Source organism: Pogona vitticeps, chromosome 2, assembly GCF_051106095.1.
Source record: "Pogona vitticeps strain Pit_001003342236 chromosome 2, PviZW2.1, whole genome shotgun sequence".
Classification (NCBI taxonomy): Eukaryota; Metazoa; Chordata; class Lepidosauria; order Squamata; family Agamidae; genus Pogona; species Pogona vitticeps.
Window position 1 is genome coordinate 193,179,666 of NC_135784.1, and position 19,589 is coordinate 193,199,254.

Below are 19,589 nucleotides of genomic sequence, written 5' to 3' on the forward strand. Positions count from 1 at the left end.
CAAACAAACTGCACCAGAGCACAGAGTGCTACTCCTGTCCTCTGAAGATGCCGGCCACAGAGACTGGCGAAACATTAAGAAGAACAACCTTCAGAACATGGCCAAAGAGCCCGGAAACCCCACAACAACTGGTCAATTACTTGTTGTACTTGTATTCTTCCTCCTAGAGGTGGGAGAGAAGTGCTTGTGGGACTTTCTATTTCATCTATCCTAAACATGTTTGCCACCTTTGGGTGCCATTTACCTTGACTTGAGGGAATGGGATACATTATTCGCTGTTCGGCCTCAGGCCACAGAATATACTGAGCCAGCCTGCTTTTATTGGCTCCCACCATCCTCTGCCTAAGAAGTATCCACCCCAACATATCTCATGGAAAGGTTGCTTCTCAGCTTTGGTTTATTGTGAAAATCAATATCATGAAAAAAAAAAAAACATAGCTCACAGGGATTTTTTTTCAGCTGCTGTGGAAGCTTGGCTCCCTTATGGATTTAAAACTGAGATAACAGAGGTGAACATAGGCAGGCAATCAGATCATGCTTCTGGCCAGCACAATACATCCTACTCCTTGTTCCCATGCTTCAGGTAGACTGCCCACTTTTAAAACCACACTCACTGACCCTCGCACACACACACACACACACACACACACAGCAGAGAAGCTGGTTAGAGGCAGCTTGTATTAAGTACTGACCTTCACAGACTCCCAAGGCTGCTTTACACACAGACACACACACAGACACACAGTCACACAGACACAGACACAGACACAGACACACACACACACACACACACACACACACACACAAAATTGGTGCAGGGCAGATGTGATGCTATTTCATATCTATTTTGGATTTAAGGGTTAGTGTCTTTCAAACAGGATTAATCAATACAGATGTGGGGGGAGAGTCCTTTAGGCAGAGTAAGACAGCTACTATGGGAAGCTGATATGGGATAGTATAAAAAGGCAGAAAATAGTGATTGATTTAATTTAATACAATTCCACTTGAAGTTCCAAGGCTAGAGGGGTGGTTCTTACATTTTACATTTCAGTTGCCAAAATAAGTGGGTATCCTTGTTTTTCAATGCACTTTGAATTTTGGGTGGGGTGCCTGGGCACCATTTGCTATTTTACTTCAGGCAGCAAAAAGTCCTGGGCCAACTCTTACCACTAAGAATTTACAGGCTGCATATTCATTTTATTTTGCAGCATAGTCTGTGCCACATGTCCCTTTCATCTCCTTTGTCTGTTCTGTCTCCAGTAAATTTCCCCTTTGAAGCACCATAATTGAACACAATGTGTTATCATTTGGGAATGCTGGCTGCATTTTGCTCTAAGGCCCTGCTTGTGCACTGGACAAGTATGTAAGAAGAAAGTGGGGTATGCCGAATAACTCCACCCTTTGGCACCAAAGCATACATTGTGAAGATTTGTTAAGAGAGAAACTTCTGGTATACACAATACCTATCACGAGTGAACCTCATCCAATGTTGGCGAGATGTGTGAGTCCTTATGCTTGCTTCCTCTCCTTATGCATTAGCTAAATTGATTGACCCATTGTTAGATAGGGATAATTATCAGTTGCAAGATTATTTCCAAGTAAAAGGTGAGTGGTTTGGAAATGAGATTTTTCTTTGGACTACAAACCCCAGAATCCCTCCTCTACACCCTGCCACATCAGCGTGGCCAGTGACTGAGTGATTCTTGGAGCCTTAATCATAAGAAGTAACTTTTCCAGGGTATGGGCAAGGTGGAGATGCTCTAACAATAACTAAGGTGTTCAGGGGCCCCCTTACCACTGAGCAGAGTTAAGGAAACTGCTGCAGCAGATAGATGTGGAAGAAGAACCTGGATGTGGTTCATATAAACATGCCATGTTATGGGCAGCAACTGTAGTATAAATGCACAAGCACTCGTTTATGTACTTTTCCCAGCATGGATATGAATTTCACAGGATCTACTTTTTAATGTTGCTTCCTATGAAAAGGATGTAGCTGTGGTTGCACTATGCAAACATTCCCTTCCTATCCAGAGCAGTCCTCTAAACTGCAAATCTCTATTTCTATCCACTTGTCAAACTACAAAGATAAATGGGGTGGGAGGGAGGAGGCTCATGTATGCTGCCTGGAGTTACTTGGAGGCAAGATGGGATGCAACTGTAAGAAATACATAATAAACAAACTCCTGTTGCATAGTTACTCCTGCAGAAGGCAAACGGCACAACTCATCATGGCTTCTTACTGCTAATAAATGAGTCCTTGTTTAGATTTTCTGATACACATCAGTCCTGTAGGTTGGCCTGTGCCTGAAAATTCAGTTGAGGACTCATTCACAGACAGCAAAAAGCCGCTGTGAGTTATGCTGTTTGCTTCCCATAGCAATGACTATGCAATAGGATTTTGACCAACATTTACAGAGTTAACAATTGCATACATAAAATATACAAGCACATGAAAAACAAATAAATCAATATTAGGTGAATACTCAAAAAGGAATGTAGGAAGAGGTCCTTAATGCCACTACCAATTCCTAGCAGTCTGATGCCATCACACCAATATTTTCTCCTCTCTTCTTGTATAATAATCATGCAAGGAATTGGATTTTTGCTCACCCTCTTCCCCAGTTTTCAGAAACTTTACATCATCTTCCTTCTTTGCAGTGAAAGAAAATTTCACTGCCGTTGACAGCAAACCTGAAGAAAAATTCTATGTGTGGGGCATAGAAGAGGCAAAGTATATTTTTAGATGGAGGAGCTGTGTCCCACATGTTAAGATATCTCAAAGAAAAATGACACTGTATTTCACACTGAAACTGTAATTGATATTTGAGAAGGACTACTCTTTTATGCAATAACAAGAATGCAGCAACAGAGCAAAATCAAGGGGTAGGTGGGTTTCTTGTTTTGGGGGGGCATGCCCCTCCAAAACTGCATCCTCTTTTCTTCCCCCCCCCGAAACATTCCTGGTGTTTGCATCTTTTGAATCCTTGCCTTTTTACATTGACCTTTTTCCATGGTTGAATTTCATCATCAGCTCTGTGCTTTTCCAAATTATGGTAAACATACATAGAGAAACTGAGAAGAGCTAAAGATCCCTGAGTGTCTAAAGTCTCTTATAAAAATGCCTGCCTACCTGAGGAACATTGCTATATACCTTGATAGGCATGGTGTAACAACAGAGCAATATATCTTGGAACTGATGGTGGCCCCCGGCCCATCGGCTGCTACGGAGGTGGGGTGGGGTGGGGGGAGAGATTGAAATAGACTCTTTGAAGCTGCCTGCAGAAAGAGCCAAGCACAGTGTATGGATTAGGAGCAGAGTGTGATTTGTCAATGTGGCTCTGTACATATCCCAGGAGAGCTAGAGATGAAAAGACTGGAGAAAGGGAGAGAAACCTAGATAATCTGCAACATAAAATAGAGAGTGTTGGCAAAGTCCAAACGCTGAAACATGCATTCAAAAACCTGCACATAGTGAAAACAAACCTCTGCTGCAGTTTCCAGCTGCACATCCAACAGGCAAAAAGAAGGCCTCAAATTCACAGCAGGAAGGAGACCATGTTTCTGCACAAATGTGGAGAAACTGGCACATTTCACTTACTGAGAATTCTGGCTTCCCGTACACTTCCAGCCCCCCCCCCCAATATATCTCATTTTAAAACTCAAAGATAGATTTAGAAATGGATGGAGGAAAGGCACCTGATACTCGGGGGGGGGGGGATGGACTGTGAGCTGATCAGGTGAGAGCACACCCTGAAAAATGGGAGGGAGCCCCTTCCGCACACCACAGTCACAGAGCAGCTCCATGAAAATATGGTCCACAAAAATGTGATACTCCACAGAGACTGCCAAAACTTGACATTAATTTAAAAAACACAATTGTTCTTTATTTCAGATGTGGAGCCGGAAATGGCAGATGCTGTCAGTACTTGTATGTGTAGGGTGTATCGATGTATGCTTCAGCTTTTGGCTTTCTCAAGTGTGTCCTGTTTTATGTTGCAGATTATCTAGGCTTCTTCTCTTTTCTCCGTTCTTTTCATTGCAAGATGTCCTGGGACGTGTACAGATCTTTTACACTGACACATCACGACTCCTGCTAATCCACACATGGTGCCTGGCTCTTTTTTCCCAAGCAGCTTCAAAGATGATCTCTTTCTGTCTCTTTCTCTGTAGTATCAGCTGATGGGCCAGGGACCCACCACCACTTCCAAGAAACACTGCTGTATTGTTGTTACCCCATGCAGGGCAAAGTAGGGCAATCTTCCTCTTTTTATGGAAATTTCAGACAGTCAGGCATCTTTGTCCTATTTCATAGGGCCCCCACACCTCCCATAGATTTCTTTCCATGTAAGTAAAAAAAAAAATATTTATTTAAAATAGTTTTACCCCGCTATTCTCCTTAAAAAGGACCTGCGGCAACTTACATCAGTAAAAGACAATAAAAGCTAAAAACAGTAACTATTACAAATATTTTTAAAGGACCAAACAAATACTAAAAGGGTAAACAAAACTAGCATCAAAAACACATTCGAAGCAACAAAGTACAACAATCCATTTTCTTCACATTTATTACCTGCCAAGAATGGTATGGCTAGGGAAAGTAGACCTGCTTGCAAATTGTTTCACTCCTTTGATCTATTAATTATGCTTTCTCCTTTTATTTGTTAATTATACATTTGGGGAATAAGGATCAGCTCCTGTAACATTCTGACCAAAAGCATGAGTGGATTCACCAACCATTCCCCTGATGTCAGAGTCACCACCCTCCTCTGCACTAGACAGTGACCTGTGTAGCTTTTACAATATAGCAACCTCATGAGTCTTCCACCAGTAATTCTCAAGTGTTGCTTTTCTTTTTAAAACGTTTCCCAGAATTGCTTTCCATTGACTCAGCTAGCTGGGGTTTCTGAGAACTGAAGTCCAACAACACTTGGAGACCAAAGATACCTGCCCTAGACCATCTTTTAACATCATTGCCATGTTGTTGTCTTGTTTCCCTTGTCAAGGAAATATTATTCATTATATTAGATCATAGGAACTGTGAGTCATAGGGACTGGGGAAGCATTCTCACCTAGTTCACTGTGAGGTGGTAGAAGTGTAGCTGGGCTATACCACTTGCAAAAGCGGGGGGAGCCCCCAATACTAAATATTCTTCTAACTGTTTGAAACAAATGCCAGGAAGAAGTTCAGGTTAAGCGCCTCCAAAGATGTGACCACAGACCTTCCACGTCATGAGTAGTTTGATCCTTAATTAAATAATCTTCATGTTAGTATGGTAATACTTATGCATCAGTGCAAATTTATTTATTTTTAATTTGAAAATATATGATCTACTATGTAATGTAGCACCACACTCATGAAATTATGACATCTTATAGCAACTTGTGTGACAATGTATACAAGAAAACAAACAAAAAAAATATACATTTCAACCCAAATCTATGGTTCATAGTAAAAACTAACACTGGTCCATTTTTGTGTTTTAAACATTTAGTTGATGTTTAAAACTGAAGAAGTGAACAAAGGGGAAACGGAGTGGACATGTACATGGGGGAGGACAGAAAGAAGGGAGCAACATGGGAGACAGGTGGCTGGTATAGAAAAGAAACCCCATCCTCCAAGGGCTCAACCTCACCGACAAAAAGCACCTCCGTTGTACCGTGTTAGGCTGAAGACAACTCGATTTAGATTTTTGCGTACAAACGAGGCACGTGCACAGACGGATACTCTGCCAGGGGAGTGAGTTTTTCTGCTGTCCTGCCAAAGGTCTGTTAATTTTGAGATGGATTCCAATGAATCGATTCCACATATGTGAATGCCCTTGCTCCACATTTCTTTGGTTTCTTGACAGCCTCCAGTCAGCCAAGCCAAGCCAAGCCAAGCCAAGCCAAGCTTTCCTTCCCTCCCCATTCAGCTTTCCCCACCTTCTTCTTCTGTCCTGCCCCTCAACCAACCTCTTCTCCTCGCCTCCTCCCAATCCCTTCTGCCTTTTCTTCCCCTCAGTCACCTGCTGTCTCCACCCATGCATTCTCCACTCAGCTGATAGCCAGCAGGTGCAGAAGCAGGTGCAGCTTCAGGAAGGGAAATTGGACCGCTGTTTCGGTGCATGCACTTTGTGCGTGGTGCAGGGATCTGGATTGTATGTGAGCTGGAAAGGGCAGAGGAAGGAGTAATTTTGTTGGAATCTGCGTGGCTATGGCATGGCACACAGAGTCAGCCAAGAGACATGTTGGTGTGATCTAGGATGCAATAGTCAGCTTCGCTGCCCTGCTCAACTGTGGCATGGCCCCAGGAGCCAGGTCAGAGTAGCACCACTGTGCTCCAGGATTCTGCAGCCTGGCTTCCCCACCCATCAGCTGGGCAGTGCAGGGCCTGCTCAGCCACAGTGACCTGGCTTTGCTGCAATTTAGGATGCAGTGCCCAGCTTTGCTGCCCAGATCAGCTGTGGCACAATGCCAGAAGCCAGCCCAGAGCAGTGCCAGTGTGCAGTCTAAATCTTTGGGTCCCAGTCCCAAGCCTTGTGTCCTGAGTCCTGGGTCGTTTGCCCCCGGGGCAGGACAAAGGACTCAAGACCCAAGACCCAAAGACTGAGACTTGGACTTGGGCCGGAAGACTTGGACTGGAAGACTTGCCAACATCCATGAAATTATTATGAGTTTAATGCAATTCTTTCACCTCATCCATGGTATTTGAAGAGTGAGTGAATAGAATGTGTGCATGGTTAAAAAGGGTGCAAAGGAAAGATGCAGCAGATCAGTGACAACGTATAATTACACAGGTCATTAGATACCACACTTTAACAACAGCCTTCTCCAACTTGGTGCTTTCCAGATATTTTGGACTACAGATGCTGTCATTCCTAGCCAGCAATCTTATTGTGGCATTTGTATACATCAGAAAAATACCAGGTTGGAGAAGGCCATTTGCACTCACCAAAGGCAATTTCTAGAGAAACCACCAACAAAATGTAACAGTTGCAGGCAAGGATGATCAACCACGGTATTATATTCCATTTTCTGTCAACCCTATGGTTTCTGACATTAACATCAATGACAGCCAGGAGGAATTTGGACATGATTTATTTCAAAAAAAAAAAAAAGCCACAGCTGATGACATCATCAGCCTTCTGCAGAGTAAGTTAGCACTGCTGCATTTCAGGCATTGTGTTGCTTTTGTTTTTTTCATTTTGAAAGAAAATATGTACAAACAAAAAAGGGATAGTGATGAATCGGCATGACTTTCTTTGAGGTCAGATGGACCTCCAGCTGTGGGAGCACTCTGGCACTGGAGCCATTGAAGAGAAAATTGGACAACCATCTGTCAGATCTATTTTGATTTTGATTCTTGCATTGAGCAACTGGAGCTGGATTGAATGGCCTTAATAGGCCCCTTTCAACTCCATTATTCTATGATTCTATGATTAACAGAGAACAAGCTGGTCATCACAAACATTCTTTTCCAATAACACAAGAGGCGACTTTATACATGGAAATCACCAGATGGGCAATATTGAAATCAGATTGATTATATTCTCTGCAGCCAAAGATGAAGAAGTTCTATACAGTCAACAAAAACAAGACCTGAAGTTGACTGCGGCTCTGATCATCAGCTTCTCATAGCAAAATTCAAGCTTAAACTGAAGAGAGTAGGAAAAACCACTGGGCTACTCAGGTATAATCTAAACCAAATCCCTTATGAATACACAGTGGAAGTAAAGAACAGATTTAAGGAACTAGATTTGGTGGACAGAGTGCCTGAAGAACTTTGGATAGAGGCTCGTAACATTGTACAGGAGGCTCTGGTCGTGGTTCTGCTGGACGATGGTGGCATCTCCCCCCCACCTTTTGCTCATGCCAGTGGTCATGGCATGGGACCATGGTGGAGAGGATGTGAATGTATATGTACACAAAATTGGTGAAGATCAATTATGGGGTGCTGTTATGTCTATTTTATGTTTTAGTTTATTTTTGGTAGGTTGGTGGGAGGCAAGGTTATACACAGGACCTATTGGAAAGAAAAGTTTTGAACTCACATGGGTAGAAAAATAAGACTTGCAACTTTAAACGTTAGAGGCCTGGGATCAACAGTGAAAAGAAGAAGAATAGAAGCATTGTTGAGGAAAAACAAGCTGGATATTGTCTTTCTACAAGAGACTCATCAATCAGCAAATGGAGTTAATGAGTTAAAGATGAACAATATAGACATTTATGAATTTTTTTGGAACTTCTAAATCTAGAGGTGTAGCAATTATAATTTTCAAAAACTGTGAATTTAAAGTAGAAAAGGTAGTAAAAGATTGTAATGATAGATATATAATAATGCAAGGTAAAATGGGGTTGGAAGAATATACTTTGGTAAATGTGTACACACCTAATAATAAACAAGGAGAATTTTATGATTTGGTTTTTAAAGAAATGGAAAAGGTAAAGAAAGGTTATGTTATTATGGCAGAAGATTTCAATATGGTTATGGATAAGTTAAAAGATAAAACTGCATATGGTCGGAATGATATTTATCGTAGAAACACAATATTAAGTAAAAGATTAAAAAATAACCATTTGAAGGATATTTGGAGAGAAATGAAAGGTGATGAAAAAAGATATACTTATTTTTCACTAGTACCTAATACTTACTCTAGAATAGATCATATATTTATATATCAAGATTTAATTTCTAAGATAGTCAATACTGAAATAAACCCTATTAAAATAACAGACATGCATTGATGTTAATAGAGATTGAAATAAAGAAAGATTATAAAGACTCTGAAAGGTGGAGAATCGATAATAATATTTTGCAGTACCCAGAAATAATAGAAAAGATAAAGAAGGAATGGCTAGACTTATGGACAATAAATGAAACAGGAGGTGCTAAGCCAGGCCTGTTGTGGGACATAATGAAAGTAATTACAAGAGGAATAATAATAAGAGAATCATGTAAATTAAAAAAAATTAAGGAGGGACATGTGAAAATATTGGAAGAAGATTTGAAAAATTTAGAAAATAGATTTTTTACAGAAAGAGATAGAAGAATTTTAATAGAAATTCAGGCTAAGAGAAAGGAATTAGATAATATAGAAATAGAGAAAGTTCAAAGAGATTGGATGTATTTAAAGAGACATTTTTTTGAATTTAATAACAAAAACCCAAAATTGCTAGCTAGAATGTGTAAAAATAAAAGAGCAAAAAATTCAATAGGGATAATTAAAGATGGAACAGGTAAAAATTGTAATATAATGAAAGAAAAATTGAAAAATTTTCACAAAATTTTTCAGAAACTGTATAATGGAAATAATGTAAAGAAAGAATGTATAGAAAAATATATAAATGATAATGAAGGGGAAGATATGGAGGCAGTGACAGATTTTATTTTCTTGGGCTCCATGATCACTGCAGATGGAGACAGCAGCCACAAAATTAAAAGACACCTGCTTCTTGGGAGGAAAGCGATGACAAACCTTGACAGCATCTTAAAAAGCAGAGACATCACCTTGCCAACAAAAGTCTGCATAGTCAAAGCTATGGTTTTTTCTGTCATGATGTATGGAAGTGAGAGCTGGACCATACAGAAAGCTGACCGCCGAAGAATGGATGCCTTTGAATTGTGGTGCTGGAGGAGGCTCTTGAGAGTCCCCTGGACTGCAAGGAGAACAAACCTATCCATTCTAAAGGAAATCAACCCGGAGTGCTCACTGGAAGGACAGATCCTGAAGCTGAGGCTCCAATACTTTGGCCATCTCATGAGAAGAGAAGACTCCTTGGAAAAGACCTTGATGTTAGGAAAGTGTGACGGCAAGAGGAGAAGGGGACAACAGAGGATGAGACAGTGTCTGCGAAGCAACCATCATGAATTTGACACAACTATGGGAGGCAGTGGAAGATAGGAGAGCCTGGCGTGCTCTGGTCCATGGGGTCACAAAGAGTTGGACACGACTAAACGACGACGACGACGATTAACATATGAAAAACCAAATATGTCAAAATTTCCCCCCACCACATTTAGGTAAACAGATAAGATTTTCAAGGTCAGTCATGATTAATGAAATATGTTAAACCTTTCCCTCTAATGTTCTAGTAATGTTCTAATCTTCCAATTTTATATGGTAATAAATTCAGGCTTGGCTGTACTTTTACACTTGTTAAGAAACACCGTGGATTCTAGTTGTCTGTCTGTCCATCTGTTGAGTGTCATTAAAGGAGAATAGAACAAAAATGGAATATGACAAAGGATGAGAGAACAGGACCTCCCTTGAGATGTTTGCAACCTAAAATTCAATGGATGGAATGTGAAAGAAGAAGGAGAGTTAGGGTAAGCAGCATAGGCATGTCTTGGCCAGAGCAGAGATGTGTCTTCCCATTGCTGGGCTGAGATGCCTCCATTGCTTTTTCTACAAATGACCTTGGTGAATGGAGAAGCAAAACAGGATGGTTTGTTATAGTTTCTTAAATTCATTTGCAGGAGCAGAGATGGGCCTCTTCATTTTACTGGCCTACCTGCTAGGGCAGTGGAAATTTTTTGTTTCAGACACTGATACAAGGACTCACTTTCTAATTATTGTCAAACATAGGGGGAGATGGTCTTCACAACCTGCACTCACCACCACCACCACCACTTTGCACCATGTTGCCTTCCCTGAAATGACTAAGCCATGGCTGGGGTGTAACACACAGAACTTCCCAAGCATAGTATAGATATCAGTCCCATGTGAGGGGCCTTGCAGCCCAGTCTGGCATCCTCAGAAGCTGTTCAGAGAACTTTCAGTCCATGTATGATGAAGCAAGCAATGGCAGGACAGTTAGGTAATTCCCCTACCTGGAACATGCATTATGTAATTCCTCCAGGAGTTGCTTGGATGCACGTGACTCAAGGATGCAACAGAATTTACTTGGAAAAAGTATTCGCTGCCAAACCCTTATTCTGCCCCAATTACTTATCACATTTTTTAAAATACATGACGCATAGAGAGGGCAGAAAAGGAGATCCCGAATGGCCTAAATTAGCAGTTATTTCACTTCTGCAGTCATGTGAAGTGTAACAAATTCTGCAATGTAACAGCTGTGGCCGGGTGCTGGTGAGTAAAGAGTAATCAGCGGCCCATCCTCCAGCAAGGAGAAACGTCATGTGATACTGATAATTACTGCATTTCACTTTGGCTGTGGATATCATGTGATTCTATGCAGGTGCAGGGAAGGGGCAGAGAACAGAAAGTGATGGTGGGTACCGAACTCAGCTTCCTGAGAATCTTTTAATTTTTGTTTTGAAAAAGCCAAGTTTCTACTCCTATGACTTTGCTGACAAGGTGATGAGGAGGGGACCAGTGAATAGATTTTAACTGGTCAGGGGAGAAAGATTTTCAGTGGACATGTTCCTCTCAATGCCTGGCAAGAGCAGAGAAAATGATGTACAAAAATAAAAAATGTGCTTCTTCTCTCATATAGTAGATGAAAGTCACAGTATCCAGTTCATCTTTGTGCAAGATGTAAGGGCGTGGGCTGGTGATGGCATAGAACCTTGGCTTTGAACTTGTGTCATAGTGTGTGAGCAACAAAAAGAGCTACCATTCATTGGTGCTATGATCTCATTGGAACTTTCTGAAAATACATCTCAGGCCACCTTCCCTGACTGTGATTCTCACAGGCACAGCTCAACCCATGGAGGTTTCTTAAGGCTCCAGACCCTTTCAAGACCTTTTCTATTCTTTTCCTCTTTTTTTGTTTTTTTTACTGTGTTGTTTTTTTAAGCAACAACAACAACAAATATTTTTAAAAGGAACACTTGAAAGCAAAACACCAAGGCTTCAGCAGCCTGTTATCTTCATTTCCCCAGAATGCCTCTGGGCCCTATCTGTGCTTTGAAGCAAGCCTGGCCACCCAATAAACATGTTTGTTTGTTTGTTTGTTTTTAATTAAAAGGGACTGTGTCCTGTTGATCTTACGCCGGGAGGAAGCAGAATGCAGAGTATGCTTTTGGTGGTCAGGCGGTGCAGCTCAGAGACTGGCATGTGAGACCGAGGGGACGATGGAGACAAATAGGATGGCATCAGAGTCATATAATAGCTGGCAAAGAGCATAAGAGGAAATATGGCGCAAGAGTATATGCACAAGAGGGACAATAAACAGACACACACATACATCAAAGTGTGGTCCAATAAATTGGATGTCTTGAATTTGCTTGATTAAAAAAAAATCCCACCAAACACACCATCAATTTACTGATTTTATCCATTCCATGCAATGAACTGTAAAAACCCTATTCAATGCTGATTTGACAGCAAGTCCCCATCGCTGCTAAACAGTACTAAAAACACATTTAAAGTGGCTGGATACTCAGTGGTGTATATATGTCTGCCTGCAGAGCCAGAGGTTGGAAGTTCAATCCCCCAGTGGGCCTCCTGTGAGTAGAGCCAGCTTTTGTGGCCTTGGGCAAGCTGCACAGTCCCTGGGGCACCCCCAGAAGAAGGGAAGGGTTAACTGCCTCTGTGTACCTGGAAAAATTGACTTGACAGCACATAACTATTATTTAAAATAGATTTAAAAGCAACACATTTGAAAACAGCAAGGCTTCTTGTTGACATCACATGTAAAGATCACAAAACCCAAAAAGGATCAGTGCCTCAGATGAATGTCTTGGTGCCATGGTGCCGAATGTATGATTTTTACTGTGCATCATTAGATCTCAACACCAGCTTTAATTTGGGTGTGGTTTTATAACAGAGTGCTACAAAATCACGCACACTGTATGTCTCTTTTAATGCTACTGGACTGGGCATTTATGAAACCCCATGCCAAAACAAACAGTGTGAATGTAAGCATATTGTGAGTGACTGGTTTTCTTGGGGAAGGAGATGGTAGGAGTAGAAAATTCAGGAAAGGCTCTTTACTGAAAATGTAAAAAGTGCTCAGGGGCTCAGAAAATTTCGGCATCCCTGAACTAAGGCTAAATCACGATGTACATGAACAAATAACATCAGATATCTGTAGTGGGGATTATTCAAGACAGTGTATCATATACATTTTTGAAGTCTCACAGAACTTCTAAAAATGGGAGTGTACAGTCACTCTCCAGTCCATTATCCCCAGTCCCTTCGGCACTCCCACTGAATAAAGTCTGGTGGCATATATCCCATGGTTCTTAGCTGATTTCCCCTGCATTGCAAGCAGTCATTATCTGTGTGACAACGGAGGTATTCTGAGCATAATAGGCGCTAACAGTGGGCTGTGAATCCATTTAAGATGTAGCCTGTATTCAAATTAATGAATTCCTACTTCTGACATTTCTAGAAAGAACTGGTTTATCTGGTAAGATAATTGTGAGGAATGCTGGAAATTATAGTCAACACCACCTGGAGGGCAATACTTTGACCACTCTTACCCAAGGTAAAATGATTAATAGTTCAGTAATCCTATTCATGTTTACTTAGAACTGAATTCTGTTGAGTGTGGTGGGATTTAAGAACATAAAAGCTGTGTTGTATAAGACAAAAGATTTATAAAGTCCAGTATCCTGTTTTTAATAGTAGCCAATATTGGAAGCTTACATGGAGGATAGTATCACCTTCTCTCAGTCAGAGGTTGGAAGTCACTAGCTACATGTAACTTAGTTACCTTTGTTTAATAGGCAATGTAATGAGTAATAACACAGTTACTTAGGGTGTAACTTTGTCACTTTTACAGGACAGTTTAAGGCCTTTAAGAGGAATTTTGTCAGAATACTCCAAGTTTCATGACATTCTCTTATCGGTCCTAAGTGGCAAGGCAATTGTTCTTTGATTTTGTCTTTCTTAACTATTTTTATAAACATTTCCAAGCTGCAATATCAGAATTGGCTACTAGAAAGAACAAGAACATTTTTTGATCGGGTGATAACACCAATGCAAATTGTTAATAACAACACTAGAAGTTATTTGCACCACTGGAATAGCTATAATGGTAATGATAACCTGGCTGCTAATAACCAGTGAGCTATAATACCAAGCCATTCAAAATTTAAACTTCGTCATGATCCTCAGCAACTGGTATTCAGAGGAATACTGTTCCTGAAGCAGGAGATGATAGATAGATATGATGACTAGAAGCTACTGATAAATTTACTCTCCATCAATCTGTATAAGCCCCTGTTAAAGAAGTATGAATGTCTTCAGCTGGAAGGCTTGTAGCGCCTGCCTGCTCAAAGCCTTGAAGAGATATTTCATATTACCTTGTTTATATATGTGTTTGATTGTAAAAAGAAATGATAAAAGTAAGTGATAGGGGAACATGGGGATGTTACAAATAGGTGACACCTATGCACACAGCACAAACTTCTGTTAATGGGCATGTCTTTGGTACACACAGGAAATCTTTTTACTGAATGAAATGGTAACTGAGACTTTGATACTGGATCAGGACTGAGTGACTTGAAGGCTTTGTTAATGGGCGGAGCCTGTGTTGGGGAGATGAGATCCTCAACAAGTGTGCCTGAGTTGTTTGGGATTCCCCCTTTGAACTCTCCTTGAACATCAGACATCCCTGTTCAAGCAACAGCTTCTGCCATCTCTTTAGGCAGCAAATCTTCCTCTGTGATCGGTCCTCCTGGTCTTTCAGGCTTGATCACACAGGTCTTTCTCCTGCCTGCAATAGAGGATGAGTTCCCATACATCTTTAGCAATTCTTGTGCTGATTACAGTAGCAGAGGTACCATGGCATCCTTTGAAATTGCATCCTTGTGGATAAAGTGGGAAGCAATATCACTTAGAGCACAATCTTTAGATGTCTACTCAGAAGTAGGTTCCACTGACTTCAGAGGGCTTAGTCACAAGTAGGTGGATACAGCATTGCGGCTTTAATTATTTATGAGTATTTTAAAAGGGTAGGAGGGAGTCTCAATGCCAATGCTTATGTAACAGACTCAGTTCTTATTATTAAAAAAGTGTAACACTGCAATCCTATGCAAGTACTGTATACTGAGAAGCAAGTCCCATTACATCCAATGGGGTCTGGCCAAACTACATGAATGTGGGATTGCCGTTTAAGTGTCTTCTAACATAGTCTCCCTCCTCCATACAAAACATTTTTAGAAATATGTATCTTACTAAAACGTACAAATGAATAGCACATTTGGAGAAAAGGCAGACTCTATGTGCATCTAATAAATAAACAAGCCTAAATATAGGAATAAAAACATGGCAGGATGTATTTCTGAGCATATCTGTATCAGTTTGCATTGTTAGGGAAATTCAGTCCTATGAATATTTTTCCCGGGGAGTAAGCCTTATTGAAAATTGAATGTGACCTATTGGTGCATGATCTCAGAAAGCAGAACAGAAATAAGTGGATGGAAACCTGGCAGTCTTTGTTATTCAGTTATCCTTATAGTGCAAGGTTAAAAGATTTTTAATCAACCGGTAATAAGGGCAGCATGAACGAGGGAATGGTCTTTTGTGCATCAGCTTGGTGGTCCTCCTGTGCTCTACACACCATATGAGGCTTCTCATAAGTTCCAGGAAACTGAATTTTGGCTCCCTGGGGTATTGCTGTAAGGCACTTTGGAGTCAAGAAGCTAAAAGAGAGGAAGGTAAGCAGCTGAGATTGCAAGGGAAACATGAAAGGTTTTGGTGGGGTTGGGGTGGGAAATGGATTTTTCAAAATTCATGAAATCGTTTTCTTTCCTCTAAAGCAGGGGTCACCAAACTTTTCATCATGAGGGCCACATCATATAGTTTACACATTTTCGAGGGCCGAAGGAACTCGCGCGCACACGCACGGGCTGAAGAGAATGGACCCGAGCCTGCGGCATTCGCCAGGGTGGATAAAAAGGCAAGGAGGCTGGATGTGGCCCATGAGCTGTAGTTTGGAGTCCCCTGCTTTGAAGTCTTGTGGCACAGTGGTTAAACTGGGGTACTCCAGCCAAGACTCTGCTAATGACCTGAGTTTGATTGTGACAGGCTCATGTTGCTGGCTTGAGATTGACACAGCCTTCCATTCATCTGAAGTCAGCAGACTGAATACCAAGCTTGGGTGGGTGGGGGACAATGAGTAGCCTGCATAATTAAAATTGTAAACCTCCCAGAGAGTGCTTTCAGTGCTATGGAGCGGTATATAAGCAGCACACTTTGATTTTGCTTTTAAAAAGTGAAAGGGGGGACAGAAATTAAATCATGAACAGGATTTTTATTCTTTTTTCTGCTAAGGCTTTATTGTAGTTATGTAACATATATTTAAAGAGCAATGAAACACTACCTTAGTAATTAAAAAAACTGCCCTTTCCAACTTAAACATAACTGATTTAGATGCTGGGACTCACAAAGAGTTAAGCAAAGAGTTAAATGTTAACTAACTTATCACCAATTTTGTCTTTTTCACAATTTTTGCTCCTGCTCTCACACAAGAAGGGCAGCAGCCCTATGCATTCATTACTGGGAGTAAGACCCAGTGGATCCAGAGCTTCTCCTGTCTGAGTAAACATATGTACAGTCAGACTGCAGGAGTGAATAGGAACACAGCCATTCTGCCACTGTCAATGGAGTCACAAGTCTGCTGCCTGAGGCAACTGAAAACAAAGGTGGCATTTCGCATTAAGCACCCTCAGGCCCACAACTACTTTATCAGCTAGTTGGAACAACCATGTTGTGTAGGACAAAGTGAGCAGGGGGAGAAGTGCGTTAAGCTTACGGATACTTTTGCACTTAGCAAAAAGGGAAATGACCTCTTTTCCTTCTCAGCAGGGTGGACATCCAAGTCACCCTCAGTAGGATAATGCACAATTCACAATGCCCTGAAAGCCTGCGTTGCAAATGAAAATTTTAAACACGTGGCATGATCCTTGTGCAAAATTCAGAATTAAGGGCGGATACTTTAACTGAAGTATGAAAGTATCAAAAATATGCAGGCTTTCCAGTCTGACAGGGCTATTTGTCTGGCTGCACATTGCAGAGTTGGGCTAGGAGGAGAGAAAAACTGGGGTAGTGGTGGTGGTGCACAGAGAACCGCCTTAGCTGGATGCTGAAGCTTAAGGATCAGTAGCTGAACCTGAAGTTCCAAGATGGAGATTGGCAAGTCAGTCTGAGCTGTGCTCAGGTTTCCCATCAGGGGAGAGCCAAGCCAACAGTGGTGTCTCTCTTTACTCTGTGAAATCATCTGTTGCTCTATATAGAAAGAACGGTGCCCCAGCTTCAATGAGCAGCATAAACCAGGAGGAACATGGCAATTCCAGTACCAGAAACACAAACAATCAAGGTGGTGACTGGACTTTCTGTTTTCTCTCCCGACTCCTCAAGCTCTGCAAGGCCTGCCCTCAGAGAGAGGCCTGCAGAACGATGGTGTGTTTTGGATATTTGAGTAGTCTAATAAAGGCATCGCCCATCCAGATGTTTGCATGATGAGGCATGCACTTCTAAACACGTGTTTGGCACATTCACACTCAGGTTTTTTCGATCTAAAATTGGGGTGCGGGAGGGGGGGGAATATAAAGATTCCACAACTTCGAAGAGCCATAGGTCTGGACTCTGAATTCGATAGAATAACAAAATGTACATGTCCCCTAAATCTTACTGGGGGGGTGGGGTGGCGGAGGAAACAAAACCCCCAAAAGACAGCGCAACCCAAAAACCCTTCGAGGCAGCAGCACGCGAGCGAGAGAGCGAGCGAGAGAGCGAGGAGGGGGCGCGCGTGCCGACTTCTAGCTACGCGCCGTACCCTTCAGGCGCGCGCGCGGGGAGAAGGTCTAGTCGGGCTCGAGAAGGGAAGGAAGCGAGGGAGACCTTCCGAGGGAGGAGGAGGGAAAAAATAACCCACTGGAAGAGTGGTCGACGAGGACGGGGGTGGGGGGCGCGGCGGGAGCGGAGCGAGGGCAGTGGGGAACTGGGGGGAGGAGGGGGGGAGGGAGAGACCGTGGGAGCGGACATGGGGTGTCAAAGGCTCTTAACAGGGGCACCAAACTGCAGAAAGGGGGGGGGGGCGAGAGGAAGCGTCCACGCGCGCAAGAGTCTAGGGCGGCCACGAAGGAAGGCGACTGGGGAACCGGGCTCTCCCGCCTTGTCCCCCCTCCCATTCCCGGTGCTCTTGCTCCTGTGGTGCACGGGCAGCGTGTGTGTGTGTGTGTGTGTGTGAGAGAGAGAGAGAGAGAGCAGAGTCTCCCTGCCTCCCTCCCTGCAGGCTGGCTCGGCTGGAGACTGAACTGAGGCGGCTTCAGCCACAGGTGCTGCCTGGCATGTCCCTTGGAAACGCCTCGCTCCATAGCAACGCAAGAAGAACAAGCTGGGCTGGGAGGGATAGAGACGCTTGGGAGCGTGTGTGTGTGTGTGTGTGTGTGTGTGTGTGTGTGTGTGAGAGAGAGAGAGCCAAATCTGCAGGGGCAAGACCAGGAACGGGGGGGGAGGGCGTCGGGGTCAGGGTGAGGAACACCTTCGTCCCCTGACAGCTCCTGGGTCTCAAACCTGCCGGGAGGAGATAAGAGCGACGTACCTACCCTTTGCCCTGGTCGGAATGAACTCTGGTCCTTGAAGGGGAGAGGGACGGGATCCTATCTCGCCTCTTCCGTTGCGGGAATGGGGGCACACACTCTGTACATGCCCAGAGGCATTCTCTGAAGAATCCTCATCTTGGTTAGGTAACGGGCCCGGCAGCAGATTGAGCCCAGACGATGAGAGAGGCGTAATGCCCCAAGGAGCATCGTCTCCTCCACCCCGTCTAAGCATCGGTTTGTCGCTTCCCCTGCTCTGTTCCTAGGCGCCCTTTTCCGCCTATGGAACTCATAGACACACGATTTCCCCCACCCCTCATCTCATCTCCCCAAAGGCGCCCTTTCCTCCCCGCTCTGGTGGCCCCACCCCAAACCCCGAGAGGGCAGCCAGCCTTCCCTCTCTGCAGTTCCCGGGCTGGTTGGAAGGAGACCGGCGGCGGCGGCGGCGGCGGCGGCGCCCCACGCAAGAGATCACGCTCGAGGGGGCGGCCTGTGGTGGCGGCGGCGGCGGCGGCGTGCAGAGCAGGGAGGGAGCAGCCAGCAGCTGGAGGGTTAACCGCGACCAGCAGCGAGCGAGACAGACAGACAGGCGGACAAGACAGCCGCGGAGAGAGAGTGTGTGTGGGGGGGGAGGGAGACAGAGAGAGAGGGAGGGAGGGAGGGAAGAAAGAGGTTGGAGCAGCCGGCCCGCCACCGCTGTAGCCTCTTCCTCGCCAGCCTGCCTGGCCATGGAGAGTGACGCCAGCTGGGCGAAGAGCAGCGGCCGCCGGACTCCGCCAAGCCCGGCCAGGTTCCTCGCCGCGCCCGTCAGGAAGGTGAGTCGGTCGCTCGCCCGGCTGCTTCGCTCCCTCCGCGCCCGGAGGAGGGGAAGAAGCTCGGCTCGCCCAGAGCCGGCGAGTCCGCCCGCTCTCTTCGGGCAGCTTCTTCGGCTCGGTTGCCCGCCTCCCTTCCAGGCACGTCCGTCCTCCACTTCCCACCAGAAGGACTCGGCACCGGCATCGGGAGGAGGTTGTGGCTGCCGATGCCTTCTCCCCAGGCAGGTCAACATTTCCAAAAGAGGCACTCCAGAGTGAGGGGAGACGGAGGGGATTTTTTTTTTGGGGGGGGAAGTATTGGAGAAGCGGGTCTAGGCAGGGGGCTGCATAACTGGATG

At 43.8% G+C, this 19,589-nt stretch overlaps 1 protein-coding gene and 1 long non-coding RNA gene across 4 annotated transcripts in view; one reads left to right on the plus strand and one right to left on the minus strand.

The window, feature by feature from the left end:
• Positions 1–4,327: 4,327 nt before the first annotated feature.
• Positions 4,328–17,663, minus strand: LOC144586460 (uncharacterized). Its single transcript, XR_013541304.1, has 2 exons — positions 10,811–17,663; positions 4,328–5,244 (listed from the first exon to the last, which is right to left on the minus strand). It is a non-coding gene; the product is annotated as an uncharacterized LOC144586460 (long non-coding RNA).
• A 1,195-nt stretch (positions 17,664–18,858) lies between these two features.
• PIANP (PILR alpha associated neural protein) overlaps positions 18,859–19,589 on the plus strand; it is a 45,708-nt gene continuing 44,977 nt past the window's right edge. For all 3 annotated transcript variants that reach the window (XR_012084179.2, XM_078384732.1, XM_020804115.3), the window contains exon 1: positions 18,859–19,251. The gene's annotated coding sequence lies outside the window, so the exon portion shown is untranslated. The remainder of the gene's footprint in view (positions 19,252–19,589) is intronic.